The 17,067-nt window shown below is 34.8% G+C and overlaps 1 pseudogene; it reads right to left on the bottom strand.

The window, feature by feature from the left end:
- Positions 1-5,416: 5,416 nt before the first annotated feature.
- On the bottom strand, positions 5,417-6,722 carry LOC131937688 (uncharacterized; annotated as a pseudogene).
- Positions 6,723-17,067: the final 10,345 nt, after the last annotated feature.

Raw genomic sequence — 17,067 nt, 5'->3', positions numbered from 1 at the left:
AACTTAAACATTGACTATTTTATGAGATTGGCATCCGGCAACCGCAAATTTATACGCATCGCTAAAAACTCTCTACCCCCCCCCCCCCGCCACAAACCTGCACTACCTCCCCTTTCAACTATCTGTCCTCACCCAAATTCCATCCATCCATGATTACAATTAATATAATTGAGCCATTTTTTAAAAAAAATAACAGCCGTGGACAGTGTTTTCACAACAAGTTACGTGGAAAATGTGTCAATATTTTTCTAGTTTTAAGCTTAATCACAATGTGTTTGTTGATCTAACGTATCTCAAATCAATATGCAGCTACTTAAAGATTTTTGTTGGTCTGTCTCCTTGTCATTTATGCATTAATACAAAAATGATCCAATCGCCAATATGCATTAGAAGTCGTTTAGAATAATTCAGACAAACTCCTACTTACCTTGAAATTTCCTACCACAACCCCACACATGAGGAGCAATGCCTCCCCGTCCCGTAGAAGAGAAGCCAGAAAGAAACTCTGCCTTTATTTTTTTATTTCGTTCGGAGAGCAGCTCCTTGACAGTAAGGCGATTCGGTTTGCCACCCAGAGTTTCCCAGCGGATTTCTTAATTAGGTGTCCTGAACAAGGGGTCGTAGTTACTGCTTAACTCCCTTGTTGAAAGTGATTCCATATGGCATTATTTATATTATTAATTCCCTTTTTGAAAGTAATTTCATGTCTTTATTGATATTATTAACTCCTCTGTTGAAAGTAATTACATGTCTTTATTGATTTTATTAATTCCCTTGTTGAAAATAATTCCATGTCTCTCACAAAGCTGGTTTTGTTGTATTATTTGGATGTCTGCGTTTCAGATTAATTACACATTAATTGGTTATTATAGTTGTGTGAAATATTTTATTGTGTGTATTTTAGCTGTGTTTAACATCTATTTTGTATGGTTGTGTGTGATGGCCATGTATTATGGCTGAATTATGGATGTGTATTATGGCAGTCCTACAATTAACATTAGGGTACGGATGTTTATTCTTTGCGTTTAGGTGGTTTTGCGCAGCGTGCTTTAGTTGTGTAGTGTGTTTGTGCATTATGGCTGTGTATTATGTTCGTGTATAATAGTTGTGTATTATGGCTATGTATTATGGCTATGTATTATGGCTGTGTAACGTACCCGTAAATCATGATTTACTATGTGTTTGTATGATAGCTGTGTAAAATTCGCCAGGTGGATTTTAAATAAAGTATACATCCTATTTAATGTATGCATTGTTTTTTTTTTTATTTCTTTCTAGCAAGCTAATCAAATTACTGCTTGCTTACGACGAAGAACGTTTATACACTCTGCATATAAATGGTTGTGTGCGGGTTGATACATTGAAAGGATGGTGGGTATATATTAACTGTAATAGTGAATGTCAAACAAAAAAATTGAACTTTATAATAGTCGTGTTAGAGTTTGTATTGTCCAATATGAGAGTCACATTTACCATACATATTTTAACACCCATGTAGATAATCTACAATTAGTGTAAAGGAATTTTAAATATTTTCTAACATTGCATCTTAAGTAAAAAAAAAACTTACTAAATTTATGCAATCAGTAAAAAACCTCACTTTCCTTTATTTGAATATATATTACATATATTATGAGCTGCCAAGTCATTGTATTGTAAGGTGAGATGTTGTGAACTAATTAAACAGGCTAATAAATATAGGTACTGTTGTATATACATTATAGATACATATATACATTATAGATATACACGATCAATTAGATCGTGTGTATTGTGTACTGTTTCTAGATACACTTGACCTATTCACATGTATAGTGTGTATTGTTGTTTGATATAGCAGGCTTAAGAAGAGTTAAAGGGCCGTATAGAGAGTAACATATTGACCCGCAATACTTAACTAAGCGAGAGGAAATCATCTGAGACATACAACAAATTAAACACGGAAAAAGTAGCGCTGTATAAATTTTACATTCAGCTTAAAATTATTTTAACGATACTTAACAGGTATGATTCGAAACCCGAAAGTGCTACACATAAAATACAAGTATAAAATCATAAACATGTTTTTATTATATTGTATGTAGTTGTTTATTTTGATTTAATGAATACCCCCAATCTCGTAATACAAATTGCATCTGTTATTAAATAATAATACAAACTAGTATAATTACGATTAGCCTTTTAAAAGAAGTATTAAATATTATAATTGATCTGTATTTGCACTGTGCCTTTTATTGCAATGAAAAAGTTAGTATTTCTAATATAATGCTAAGGCCAGTAAAACACATCGTTTGAACACATGAATAAACACTTAGTCGATGAGCAGATTGTTTAGATGTAAGTTGTTACAGTCGAACAGATAGGTAGCAGTTTGCTAGTGTTGTAGTCACATGTTGAGTTGATTTTAAAATGTAGTGTTCTAGAACAGTAGTTAACAGCAAAGTTAAAATAAGGTACACATTTATGTTAAGTGTATAAAATAAATAAGGTATAAATATAATGTTTATCGGAACGAGTGTTCGTTGTTATTTACATTACAGCAAAGACATATATATATATATATATAATTCTCTTCTGGGATCAATTAGAAAACAAGCTGCAAGCGCGCCTTTGCAGTCCCCTCTCTTCCTCTCTATCACTATCACTATCACTATCACTACCACCCCACCCCACCCCACCTCCACATGATCTGGTGAGCGGTGTTCACTCTGTTTACATTTTACAATCATAGAGACGGGTTTGGTGACGGCTATTAGGGGCAGATAATTGAGTTTGAAAAGATTTTAAACTTAGAGGAGGTAACTAAGAGGAGGCTGCTTTCACGTGGGGGGGGGGGGGGGGGAGGGGGGGTTTAGTGTTTTTAAGCAAATATTTTCAATGACAGCATTGGTACTGTCGAATTCACAAATTATAAATTACTGAAAAGTAGAAAAAAAAAACAACTAAATAGCGGCGTATGATACGCAGCGGGTCGGCTCGTAATAATTATTGCTCTTAAGGGGTGTAGGGAAACAAGTTGATATGTGTAAATCGCTGTCTTACAGTTAGAAATATATTAGGTACAGAAGTAATTAGTTTTAATTATCAATTATAAGCTTAAAATCTCGTCATGTAAACTATATAACGGTAATGTTACGATCGACTATAGGTTTGTTTTGTCGTCAGTAAGGATGCGATAATACTTTGGTAAATTCCAATGGTAAGATTGATCTTTTAATAAGATTGTCAACGCAGTTTGGTAGTACTATAAGTTACACCCACATGATTTTTTGCATAAAAACTAAATTTTAAAACGCGTCTTAGAGTTAACTTAGTTTTATATATTGATATTCATTTGATATGCGCTCTCCATATCGGGGATGCAGCGATTATATGTTGGCTTGTTTTGTCGTTATTCAAAAGACATAGTGTGAGGTCTAGTTAATGTTGAAGTTAGAGTTTAGTGAGGGTTGTGATTGTGTTGACATGGTCGAGTGTGGTAATGGCCCAAGGTTTAATGAGTTTTATTATTGTAAATAGATGGTCTAGTGCGGATTTAAGTTTAGTGAGGGTTTTGATTGTCTGGGCATGGTCTAGTGTGGTATGGGTCTAGGTTTAGTGAGGATTTGGATTGTAACGAGATGGTCTAGTGTGGTGTGGGATAGTAGGGTTAAGGTTTAGTGAGGTTCTTGAGATATGGCTACGCTGCGTGCTGTGTTGTTTGGTTTAAATAGACTGTATAACGAATGTGTAAAATAAACTGAGCGTTTCACATGTAATCTAGACAGCGGATTTACGTGTAATCTATTTTTGTGGGTTTCGCAAGGTACTTAATGTTTTTATCAGCTTTGTGTTTTCTAATATTAATTTTTGCAACAGTGTGAAGAAGATAATTTGTGTCAAATGGCCATCTGGGTAAGGGTATGAGATGATGTATATTGTGGAACCCCATCACAGTCTGCTGCGGGTCACTGGTCTGACGCGGGTCACTGGTCTGACGCGGGTCACTGGTCTGACGCGGGTCACTGGTCTGACGCGGGTCACTGGTCTGACGCGGGTCACTGGTCTGGTGCGGGTCACTGGTCTGGTGCGGGTCACTGGTCTGGTGCGGGTCACTGGTCTGGTGCGGGTCACTGGTCTGACGCGGGTCACTGGTCTGGTGCGGGTCACTGGTCTCGCGCGGTCAAGTGTCTCAAGTCCATCCTGAGAGCAAATGACACTCATATACATGAAGTGTACTATTGAAAGTCATTGTTTTTCAAATGTGTCTTTAAAATATAGTAACTATTAACGTATTTTAAAACATTCCACATTTAAAATTGTGCGCTCATAAGCCTGGATTATGCAAATTATCATTTGTAAACAATTGCTCATCTAGTATCTTAGACATGTGTAATCCACTCCTGGAAACAGTCACAAAAACACGATTCAGAAGAAAAATAAAATGTAAAAAAAATATAAAAAAATAAATGTGTACTTATTTTAGATATGTAGGGCCTACATATTTTACATATGTTTCTAACAATTAGATATTACCATAAACGAGATTAACTACATTTATGTTTTGGTTGTATAATACAATGTAATATAAGTTTGACTTATATTGTATTTGGACTGATGTGTTTTGTTATATGATTATATATCCATACTTGCATGTGATTTTATAGCACTATGCTTGTGACAATTCTTTAGTATAGGTATTTTTTTTTAAGAATTTCTTTTATTATGTAAATATATAAAAACAAGAATACATTGTCTCATTAAGGTCGGTTCTTAGTACTCATTAAAAAATTGTTTTGGTCTGTTATGATAGTGAATTACATCAAGCTCACAGTTTACTTTGGAATGCAAAATGATTCAACTTTCTATCATTACACAAACAGCATTCAGTACCACAGCATATAAAAAATAAGTCCCTCATACAAGATTAAGATACAATAATATTTGTAAAATATTCAAAATAAACACTGCAACATTAAAAGCCCAATAATATCCCACTGTACATTTAAATAGAAGTCAACATGGCAGTTTTAAAAGTCCCAATTAGTCAAGCACAGTTTGACCAATGCTAAACAGTTAGTTTGACCAATGCTATAGAGTTAGTTTGACCAATGCTAGACAGTTAGTTTGACCAATGCTAGACAGTTTGACCAATGCTATAGAGTTAGTTTGACCAATGCTAGACAGTTAGTTTGATCAATGCTATAGAGTTAGTTTGACCAATGCTAGACAGTTAGTTTGACCAATGCTATAGAGTTAGTTTGACCAATGCTAAACAGTTAGTTTGACCAATGCTAGACAGTTAGTTTGACCAATGCTATAGAGTTAGATTGACCAATGCTAGACAGTTAGTTTGACCAATGCTATAGAGTTAGTTTGGCCAATGCTAAACAGTTAGTTTGACCAATGCTATAGAGTTAGTTTGACCAATGCTGGACAGTTAGTTTGATCAAGAGAAGAACAGCTCCTTAAGTTGTTTGACTGTGTCATCTGGATTAACCACTTTGTGACCTATAGTTCTGGGATCTTCATAAATCTCATGGTCATTTCCATCTTGTTCTATTTTATCACCAAAGAAGTGAATATTTTAAATATTATCTTTCTGTAAAAACTGTAGACAAAACCGCTTGTCCCAACCATCTGGAAACACATCTATACTAATTTGGCCACCAATGGCAAACACCAAACCATCATCAGGAAATGCATTTCTTAAAGCGTCAACAAATTTCTCTCTCACTTTGTGTTCCTCATCAAACTTGACAAACTCATCTCTCTCCTCCTGGCTACAACTACGACCAACTGGACACAAATTGATCATTGAACTCCTAAACTCTACAAATGTTCCCCTTTTACAAGGTAGCACAAGCTCAGACATATACCTAAGTGCAAAGTTGATAAGTTTGTGTAGGATTTCATCACCAACATACTTCTTGAGATTCTGCTGACCTGTGTGCTTCCTTTGTAAGCTACCAATCCATTTTCAGCAAATACATAGTCAAATCTGTTTAATATATCTTCATGCCCGCCCATTTGTTCTGCTATCTTGACAAAGTCTTAGCCACCAACAAGCCCCACCAACACCTTTCCTCTTAGCTCTGTTAAAAAGTCCTCTACATGTGGCTTGATGCGCTGTCGAGAAGGTGTTAAAGTGCCGTCGACATCAAACAAACAAATTGATGACGTGTCATGATGCCATCTTTAAAAAAAAAGTATAGGTATGATATTCGTTTTTCCAAGGGTAAATAAAACAACCCTGTTCGAGAGACACGGAAAAGTTATGTCAATAAGAAGTTTTCTCAACTATACAAAATATATGTTACCTTATTTAAAGCTTTCAAATATGTGAAAAGGAAAACTAAAAGTTAAAATTCCAAGAAGTTATATTTCGTAAAAGTTATACAGTTTTGCAGACACATTTCAATAGAAAAATGAACAACAAATTGTATATTATTTTTCAATTAATATAAAAATAATGTTTAATTATGTTTCGGAACCTAACTGATGTATTGTCTCCCTTTATATCTTTAAAGAACAAAAAACGGGAAGTAACTCAAACTGTTACAAATAACAATAATTGCGTGAATGCATTTAAATAGGGGATACTGTGGTGGTGAAAGTCAAATGCGTCGCGAGGCAGAAATATGCTTTTCTCAGTGCAGTGATTGACTAATTAAAGTTAAATAGTCTATTAAGTACAAAGTGACGATCTTGTAAAGGGAGGGAGTAGGGAGTGGTGACCTCATTGCAAACTTGCTAACTATAGATAAAACAATGATACATCCATCTGAATAATTTACAGAGGTAGAAAAGTTTAGTGGGATATTTTAAATACAAGTAAATCAATGACCGGGGTGGGTTTGAGACAATGTCTAATTTACTTTCGTTCCCGTTTGTAGTTTAAAATAAAATAATACACAATCAACGCAATTATTTTTTTATTTTTTTAAATATGAAAAAGTGAGTGTTGGTGATGGTAGCACCAATTGCATTATATATATATATATATATATATATATATATATATATATATATATATATATATATATATATATATATATATATATATATATGATACGACTGGAATACCATAGATGCAAAACTCAGTAATTAGCTTCAACAAAGAATATATTTATTTCACACAATATACACAGTTTCTTATGCAAAAACAACCAATCTTGTAATTCAATATTGAGAATATACGCAAACTTGAATACAGGTAGGTGCAATATCCACCGCATTAACACTGCATTTCCAAGTATATGGTGTTTTTATTGTTCTCTTTCGCACTTATCTGTGGATATAAATGACGGTAGGCTACATCAGTACAAAGTACGAAAACAGAAGGACTTCTCCCCCCTCCTCAGACACACGAATACTTTATACTCAACTGAAAACCAGGAGTAAACTCAACTTATATTCATTGTTTTAAGACTAATAGGTTACAATGAATTACTTCAGATTTTGATCTGTAACAAAGGCATCGATTTAATCATCCATATGTTGGAACACCTCATCATTATTATTTTGACAATATAAATACAAAGTAAACCCTACTGTACTAAACAATACAATTAGTATAAGTATTCCTAAATAATAAAATGTCTATAATCAGTTGATTTATTCTTAAACAAACAAACATTTGAACTAAGTATGTGTGAAATAACATTGTAGTCGTAGATGTTAACACTATGTATCTCAACTTCAAAAAGTGAGTGGATGTGTACACGTGACAGAAACCCTATAATTTTGTTTAGATATTGACACATATAATTATAATGTGCCACCTTCTATGAATATGATTGACTCAACACAACATAACATGGGAGACAAAAATAAGATAAGAAGCTTTAGTTTTAGTGTGTCGTTACATTAAAATAACATGTAACTATGGTTTAGATCTAGGTTACCAGTACATGCAGTGTATTTTATTATTGTGTATACTGGATTTACTAAATGCAAAGAACATTTCTAATACATGCCTACATTAATTGTGATCAGGCTCTACCGGTGAGAATCAAAGAATGGTAAATGTGATGGTGTTTGTAATGTGGGTGTGTGATGGTAATGGTATGATGAGGGGTGGTTAGTTTTTTTGTTTTAGAAAGTTAAATGGTTATGGTGTGGGTGATAGAGTGAAGGATTAAGTGATGGGGTGAGTGATGATAAACATTGTGGATGGGATTGTGTGGTGCTTTTTTGATGTTTTGGTGAGATGTGTACGGAGGTGGTACTTAATCATGTGCTTTTGAATATTCAAGATGGTTTTGTTATGAATGGGTTAGTAATAAATTAGATATTGTTAGTTACCTCACAAGGTAAAGACAATTACAAGTACCATGCAAAGTATATTTATGCTATACTTAATGCATGTATATAGTAATAGACGAACAGCCAAAGTATGAGTAGTGATACTGTTCTAAGTGTGGTGAATCGAAGAAAGGCAATTGTGATGGTGTTTGTAATGTGGGTGTGTAATGGTAATGATGTGAGGGGTAGTTAGTTATTTGTATTAGAACGTTAAATGGTTATGGTGTGGTTGATATAGTGTAGGATTAAGTAATGGGGTGAGTAACGATACACATTGCAGAGGAGATGTTGTGTTGATAGTGCTGTTAGTAGTGATGTTTTATATAGGACACAATTGCAGTAGCAGATAGTGTGTAATGATAGATGGTGACATTCAAGTGCAAGGTACATGTACATAGCACATCGACTTGTTGGGTAATCTCTAATACAGTTAGTTATAGAAGACTGTTTTAAACAGATAGGTGTTGTACATATACACAAATTATGGAATAACGTATTGAATTATTATTTTACTACATTTTAAATGTTTTGGTCAGATGTGCACGTTGGTGCTACTTTGTAATGTTCAAGATGTACTTTTTATGAGTTGATTGTACTTGCATTAGTAAATGTGTATTTATTTATTTTATTTATTATTTTAGGAAAAATGGTATATGCCAGAGGTCGGCCGCATGCGGCTCTTTTCCTGTCAAGATGCGGCTCTCCAGCTCCTTGCACAAACATTAATATAATAGTTATATTATTTCATTTTCAAAACTCATATCAAATATCATAATGTAAAGAAAAACAACTCTAAACATAATTAAAACAGTTATCAGAGAACATTGAGAATATGTGCAGTAGAAAGTATACGGACAGCTGACAGCACCTTGGGCACCAGGCCAGCAGAGTTTGTTCCAGGCATCTGCCCCCCCCCCCCCCCCGAAAAAATGTAAACGCCCCCCCCCCGAAAGAAATAAAATTTATATAATTTATATAGAAAATATATACTTTTAACAGTGTCCGCCAACCCCCCAAAGAAAGTTTTACCGCCCCCCCCCCCCGAAGATTTCAAGTGCCCACCCCCGGAGAAAAAAGTCTGGAAGAAACACTGCAGGCCAGCCCTGCAGCCCAGTGGCAACAATCCCATGCTTGCCACTGCCGACTTTTTCGAATTTTTTTTTAAATGTGAATGTTATTTTATTCAGAATGTTGAGCCGGGTACTGGACTATGGGGTACGAGTTTACCCTGCATTTAGTGGGGTGGAAGATAAGCCTGGTGAGGACCAAAGGACAAAAGCAAATTCAAATTCAAATTTATTCAAATTCAAATTCAAATTTATTCAAATTCAAATTCAAATTTATAAAAAAACGGTAACAATTGTCGGCGCAAAGGCCCTTTTTTAACATTGGCCGTTTAAACAAATAAAACAACAATTCAATAACACATAGTAGTAACATAGCACTAAAAATGTGGAATAAAGAAATAATGTTACATAGTTATAATACAAAATGAGATAAAAAAATATAATAGATGAATGAGAAATGTTTCAATGAGTAAGTTAGAAAGGTCATTAAATAATTGTTGTTTTAATTTAGATTTGAATATGTTTCCAGATCTAGATAGCTTTATTTTATTAGAAAGATTGTTCCACAAATTAGAACCAGAGTAGGCGAAGCAATGTTTTTGGAAAAAAAGCTGTATATGGGAATGGTAAATTAAGACGACGATTTATTTTTATGTTAAAAGAGAATAGGTTTGTAAGTAAGAAGGGGCTGTTTCGTGGAATATTTTATATAAAAAATTGATTTAGTATATATTGTATTTTTATTTAATGGAAGTATTTTAGTTGTAATAAAAGAATCCAGACCACTAGACACGCCAGTAACCAGTTTTATAGCCCTTTTTTATAATGATAGAAGAGGACGCTGCTTAGTTATAAAGCTGCCGCTCCACACTACAGAAGAATAATCCAACCTAGATTGAATAAAAGCTTCATAAAAAACTAGCCTGCTCCTATAGTCCAGAAAGTTCTTTATCCTTGCTAGTTGAAACGTTGTCTTTAATAAGGACATTCGTAGAAAATGAATATGGTCAGACCAAGTGAGGTTGTGATCTATAACCAATCCTAGGCATTTGTAACTGTTAACCGGTTCAATAGTTGTATTATTGTCTATAGTAATGCGTAATGAGGTGGGTGGAAGACGAAGGCGTTTCTGATGAGTTGTAATAAACATTGACTTGGTTTTATCGGGGTGAAGTTTCATCTTGTTAAATTGTCTCCAAGTAGCAAGCTGATTGGCACACGTTTGAAGTTTGTAACTGAGTGACTCAGCACTGTCTGCAAAGACATGTAAAGAAGTATCATTAGCGAACATCTCGCACTGACCTGCGTCAATGTGTAATGGAAGATCATTAATGTATAAAGAAAAAAGTAAAGGACCTAAGAATGAGCCCTGTGGAACCCCTATATTAACATATTTCTGTGAAGAGATGGTATTAAGGTGAAACACGCGTTGAGATCGGTTAGATAAAAAGGAGTGAAATAACCTAACTGAAAAATCGTGGAATTTGTATGGAATTAGTTTTTTAAGAAGTATGGTGTGATATATAGAATCAAAGGCTTTTCTGAAATCGACGAACAGCGTGCGTCAGAATAGGTTTTTGTTAATATTTTTAAGCCAGTTTTCATTCATCTTAATTAGAGCAGTGTTAGAAGAATGAAACTTTCTAAACCCAGACTGATTACTATGGAAAAGCTTAAACTTTTCTAGGTAGTTTGACATGCATTTGTTTATATGTATTTCTAGTGGCTTGGAGAGGGAAGAAAGTACAGAAATTGGCCTGTAGTTATTAGCATCTGGGATGTTACCTATTTTGTGTAGTGATATAACCTTAGCATGCTTAAAATGTGTCGGGTAATAATGCTTGGCAATACAGAGGTTATAGACATAGGTTAAAACTTCAGAGATTATTGGAGCTGAAATCTTCAATACTTTATTAGAGATATCATCAAACGAAGTTGTTTTAGGCTAACATAAACTTCATGAACAGTGAGAAGCGGAATTATCAGCTCTGTCCTACCACGGGGAGCAGAATTACAAAAAATGTTAAGCTCCTCACTGATTGTGTAATCAGCATCTGTGTTGAGCGCTACAGATGATATAAAATGATTGTTAAAGTCATCAGCAGATATCTGGCATTTGATAACATGGTAGATAACTATTGAATGTATATATTAGCAAATTAGGTAACAATAATTTAAAGTAATTCTACATTGAAATAATGACTGATGACAAAAATAGTAAACGAAATTCAAACACTTCGCAGAGACATACATACGCCAAAACTACATTTATTAATAAACAAACATGTTCACATTTGTTAAAATGAAACTGAAATATCCCCGGTAATGCATAGAGATTGTGGAATAATGTACACGTCAGAAAGAAATTGTATTGTTGTAGCACAGGTAAAAAGACACTGCTCTGTGAGTAATGACAGGAATAATGGTAATTATGATGGAAATAGTGATGACAATGTAGTAGATACTACTGTGATGGTACTAGTGATGGGGAGCGTATGACAATGTAGTAGATACAACTGTGATGGTACTAATGATGTGGGGATGACAATGTAGTAGATAATACTGTGATGGTACTAGTGATGGAAGAACGTATGACAATGTAGTAGATAATACTGTGATGGTACTAGTGATGGGGAGCGTATGACAATGTAGTAGATACAACTGTGATGGTACTAATGATGTGGGGATGACAATGTAGTAGATAATACTGTGATGGTACTAGTGATGGAAGAACGTATGACAATGTAGTAGATAATACTGTGATGGTACTAGTGATGGGGAGCGTATGACAATGTAGTAGATACAACTGTGATGGTACTAATGATGTGGGGATGACAATGTAGTAGATAATACTGTGATGGTACTAGTGATGGAAGAACGTATGACAATGTAGTAGATAATACTGTGATGGTACTAGTGATGGGGAGCGTATGACAATGTAGTAGATACAACTGTGATGGTACTAGTGATGTGGGGATGACAATGTAGTAGATACAACTGTGATGGTACTAATGATGGGGGGATGACAATATAGTAGATAATACTGTGATGGTACTAATGATGGGGAGCGTATGACAATGTAGTAGATACAACTGTGATGGTACTAGTGATGTGGGGATGACAATGTAGTAGATACAACTGTGATGGTACTAATGATGGGGGGATGACAATATAGTAGATAATACTGTGATGGTACTAATGATGGGGAGCGTATGACAATGTAGTAGATACAACTGTGATGGTACTAGTGATGTGGGGATGACAATGTAGTAGATACAACTGTGATGGTACTAATGATGGGGGGATGACAATATAGTAGATAATACTGTGATGGTACTAATGATGGGGGGATGACAATATAGTAGATAATACTGTGATGGTACTAATGATGGGGAGCGTATGACAATGTAGTAGATACTACTATGATGGTACTAGTGATGGAAGAACGTATGACAATGTAGTAGATACTACTGTGATGGTACTAATGATGGGGAACGTATGACAATGTAGTAGATACTACTGTGATGGTACTAGTGATGGGGGATGACAATGTAGTAGATACTTCCGTGATAGTGCAATTAATGTGTTGAGTTACGTTAAGGTTGTGGATGAGATGTTGTCATTGTGATAGTGGTGCTATTCAATAGAGATTGTCGACATATTAATGATGAGAAATATGTAGAGTATTCCATAAAACACAATAGCAGCCGAATCCCACCCTCAATGGACTCCTACGTGATTGATCAGTAGATAGAAACCAGTAGAAACATTTATCACTTGACCAATGAGAACTGAGATGACCAGCAACGGGCAGCTGAGCAGCGATAGTGTCGTAACTTAGTCAAAGAGCAGATTGTTTTGTTGTATCAGATCGCTGGGTCTGACTGTTTTTACAAGCTTTTATTTAACTCCCTCTGTCGTCAGTCGTCAGTCTGTCTAGACGGAAACGCAGGAGTGAAAATTCGGAAACTTCTACTTGACCGACACGATTCAAAGTTGGCACGTGGGTCAACACATGAAGACAATGCAATCTGAAACTAAATTTGACTTAATTGGATGCCTAATTAATTTTTTATGAATTAATTAAAATTTGGACCGAATTAGTAGGCATGTCTAGCCAACCACACCACACTCGTCATCACCTTCAATAGCTGCGCCATCACGTAATGGCTGCGTTCAAAAACCATTGCGCGCCTACTGAACGTGATGTTCAGTAGGCGCGCAATGGTTTTTAGTCATGTAACTCTATTGTAAATAAAACATGTAAAGTATTGAAAAAAAAATTCATAAAAAAACGTTTTAATAACAAGCTTTAATGTAATGATGCACTAAAAAGTAGAAAATAAATTATAGACTACTATTTAAATAACTATAAAGAAAAGCGTGGGTGTCTTCCTTGACATTAGTAAAGGTATCTAATAGATACTAAAGTGACCCACGCTTTTCTTTATAGTTATTTAAATAGTAGTCTATAATTTATTTTCTACTTTTTAGTGCATCATTACATAAAAGCTTGTTATTAAAACGTTTTTTATGAATTTTTTTTACAAGCTTTTATTTAACTCACTTCCTCTGTCGTCAGTCGTCAGTCTGTCTAGACGGAAACGCAGGAGTGAAAATTCGGAAACTTCTACTTGACCGACACGATTCACAGTTGGCACGTGGGTCAAGACATGAAGACAATGCAATCTGAAACTAAATTTGACTTAATTGGATGCCTAATTAATTTTTTATGAATTAATTAAAATTTGGACCGAATTAGTAGGCATGTCTAGCCAACCACACCACACGCGTCATCACCTTCAATAGCTGCGCCATCACGTAATGGCTGCGTTCAAAAACCATTGCGCGCCTACTGAACGTGATGTTCAGTAGGCGCGCAATGGTTTTTAGTCATGTAACTCTATTGTAAATAAAACATGTAAAGTACTGAAAAAAAAATTCATAAAAAACGTTTTAATAACAAGCTTTTATGTAATGATGCACTAAAAAGTAGAAAATAAATTATAGACTACTATTTAAATAACTATAAAGAAAAGCGTGGGTGTCTTCCTTAACATTAGTAAAGTATCCAATAGATACTAAAGTGACCCAAGCTTTTCTTTATAGTTATTTAAATAGTAGTCTATAATTTATTTTCTACTTTTTAGTGCATCATTACATAAAAGCTTGTTATTAAAACGTTTTTTATGAATTTTTTTGTTGCATCAGATCGCTGGGTCTGACTGTTTTGTTGTATCAGATCGCTGGGTCTGATTGTTTTGTTGTATCAGATCGCTGGGTCTGACTGTTTTGTTGTATCAGATCGCTGGGTCTGACTGTTTTGTTGTATCAGATCGCTGGGTCTGACTGTTTTCTTGTATCAGATCGCTGGGTCTGACTGTTTTGTTGTATCAGATCGCTGGGTCTGACTGTTTTGTTGTATCAGATCGCTGGGTCTGACTGTTTTGTTGTATCAGATCGCTGGGTCTGACTGTTTTGTTGTATCAGATCGCTGGGTCTGACTGTTTTGTTGTATCAGATCGCTGGGTCTAACTGTTTTGTTGTATCAGATCGCTGAGTCTGACTGTTTTGTTGTATCAGATCGCTGGGTCTGACTGTTTTGTTGTATCAGATCGCTGGGTCTGACTGTTTTGTTGTATCAGATCGCTGAGTCTGACTGTTTTGTTGTATCAGATCGCTGGGTCTGACTGTTTTGTTGTATCAGATCGCTGGGTCTGACTGTTTTGTTGTATCAGATCGCTGGGTCTGACTGTTTTGTTGTATCAGATCGCTGGGTCTGACAATATATTTTACTTTTGACGCCGTTAGTTGTTTGGTTGATATTTTGTTAATTAAAAAGGAAGTGTCACTATAACATGAGAAAAAAGAAAATAAGGAAACAGTAACCGTTACCATGGAAGGAATATTGGCCAATTATAAGTTATCTGAACTATACAAAATAAATGTTACCTTTGTTAAAGCTTTCCGTTTGTAAAAAGAGAAAACTAATAAGTTAAATTTCAATACATTATAAAAAATAAAGCATGCAAAGTTTTGCAAACAAATTACAAATAAAACAAAATTGACAACAATTTGCATACTATTTTTAAATAAATGTTAATTTAATAGTTGATTGTTTTGAAACAAAATTGATGTCTTATCTCCCTTATACTGTTTAGATTATAAAATACGGGAAGTAACTGTTACAAGTAAAAAAAAATTGCGTGAATGCATTCGAATAGGGAATGTTATGGTTGTTGCAAGTCAAATGCGTCGCGAGGCAGAAATACGCTTTTCCCAAGGTTAGTGATTGATTCATTAAAGTTAAAAAGTCTATTAAGTACAGATTGACGATCTCGTAAAGGGAGGGAGGGAGGGGTGGTAACCCCATTGCAAACTTGCGAACTATAGAGAAAACAATGATACATCTATCGGAATAATTTACAGAGAAAGAAAAGTTTAGTGGCATATTTTAAATACAAGTAAATCATTGACCGGGGTGGTCTTGAGACAATGTCTAATTTACTTTTATTTCCACTTAAAATTTTAGGTAGTTTAAAAACAAATATTTAATAATCGACGCATTTTTTTTAAATAGAAAAAAGTGTGTGTGAGGGGATGGTAGCACCAATTGCGTTTACAAACATATATATATATATATATATATATATATATATATATATATATATATATATATATATATATATATATATATATATACATATATTTGAGATTTTCATTGGGAGGGGGGAGAATGGTGACATTATGGGGTGCCGCACCTGGTGACACCCGACTTAGTGACTCACTTGTGCAAGTAATAGGTTTATCGATGTTAAATGTGGTGGATGTGATATTGTGATGGCGATATTTGGGCGAATATAATATCGACTGTTGACAAACCAGCGATGAAAAAATCTAATACATTTTTTTTAATGTCTCAGTTTTGAAATTTTTATCAGCGAGCCTCGACGTTGTCACGAAGGCATCCGCTATTACATTACTTTGTTCTTCGTTCGACATATGTAGGTTTACAATTTTCAACTCCTGTTGACTTTCGCACATACAATTACATATAAGTAGGCCACATAGTGTTATGGATGTTGGGGAGTTATGAATTACGTTTGCTGGAGTAAGTTGTTCTACCTGACAGAAAACCAAAGCATGGTGAAATCGGATTTTTAAGGTAGAGTGTGGGACGTTAGGGAGGAGGGAATGCATCAAAAGGCTGTCTGTGTAAAATGTTGGTCTGGTTCAGGTTGGGGTTTTGGATTCCCTGGAATAGAGCATGTATTTTAGAAGGGCGGGACAATGATTATAATGTACATTTTTATTTTGTTAAAAGAGGAAGTAGTATTCATCCTGTTTATTTACACCTACTACCCACCACATTTTTTTTTCTTTTTTTTTCTTTTTTTTTTGAAGATTAACATAAATATACATGCTTACAAAAATTCAAGGGTAAAAGAGTGAATAAAGTTAGACAGTACGGGTTCCTGCCTCACTCTACTCTCCAATTACTTGATCGCTTCCATTTTTCGGGAACAAAGCACCTAGCATACAATAATCCTTAAGATATTAATGCATCAACAAAATCAAATCAAATTGTATGCGTATGTGTTTTAAGTGCAGTTGGGGGACCAAAGAATGGGGTCGGACTTGGCTCGTTACCTGGCCCTGCATAACATTATTTTTTTTTCCCACACAAGTGGGAGTACTTGCGGTTGTATGACTA

Source organism: Physella acuta, unplaced genomic scaffold, assembly GCF_028476545.2.
Source record: "Physella acuta isolate Inbredline_101_S28 unplaced genomic scaffold, ASM2847654v3 ptg000218l, whole genome shotgun sequence".
Classification (NCBI taxonomy): Eukaryota; Metazoa; Mollusca; class Gastropoda; family Physidae; genus Physella; species Physella acuta.
This window is presented reverse-complemented; position numbering and strand designations above follow the sequence as displayed.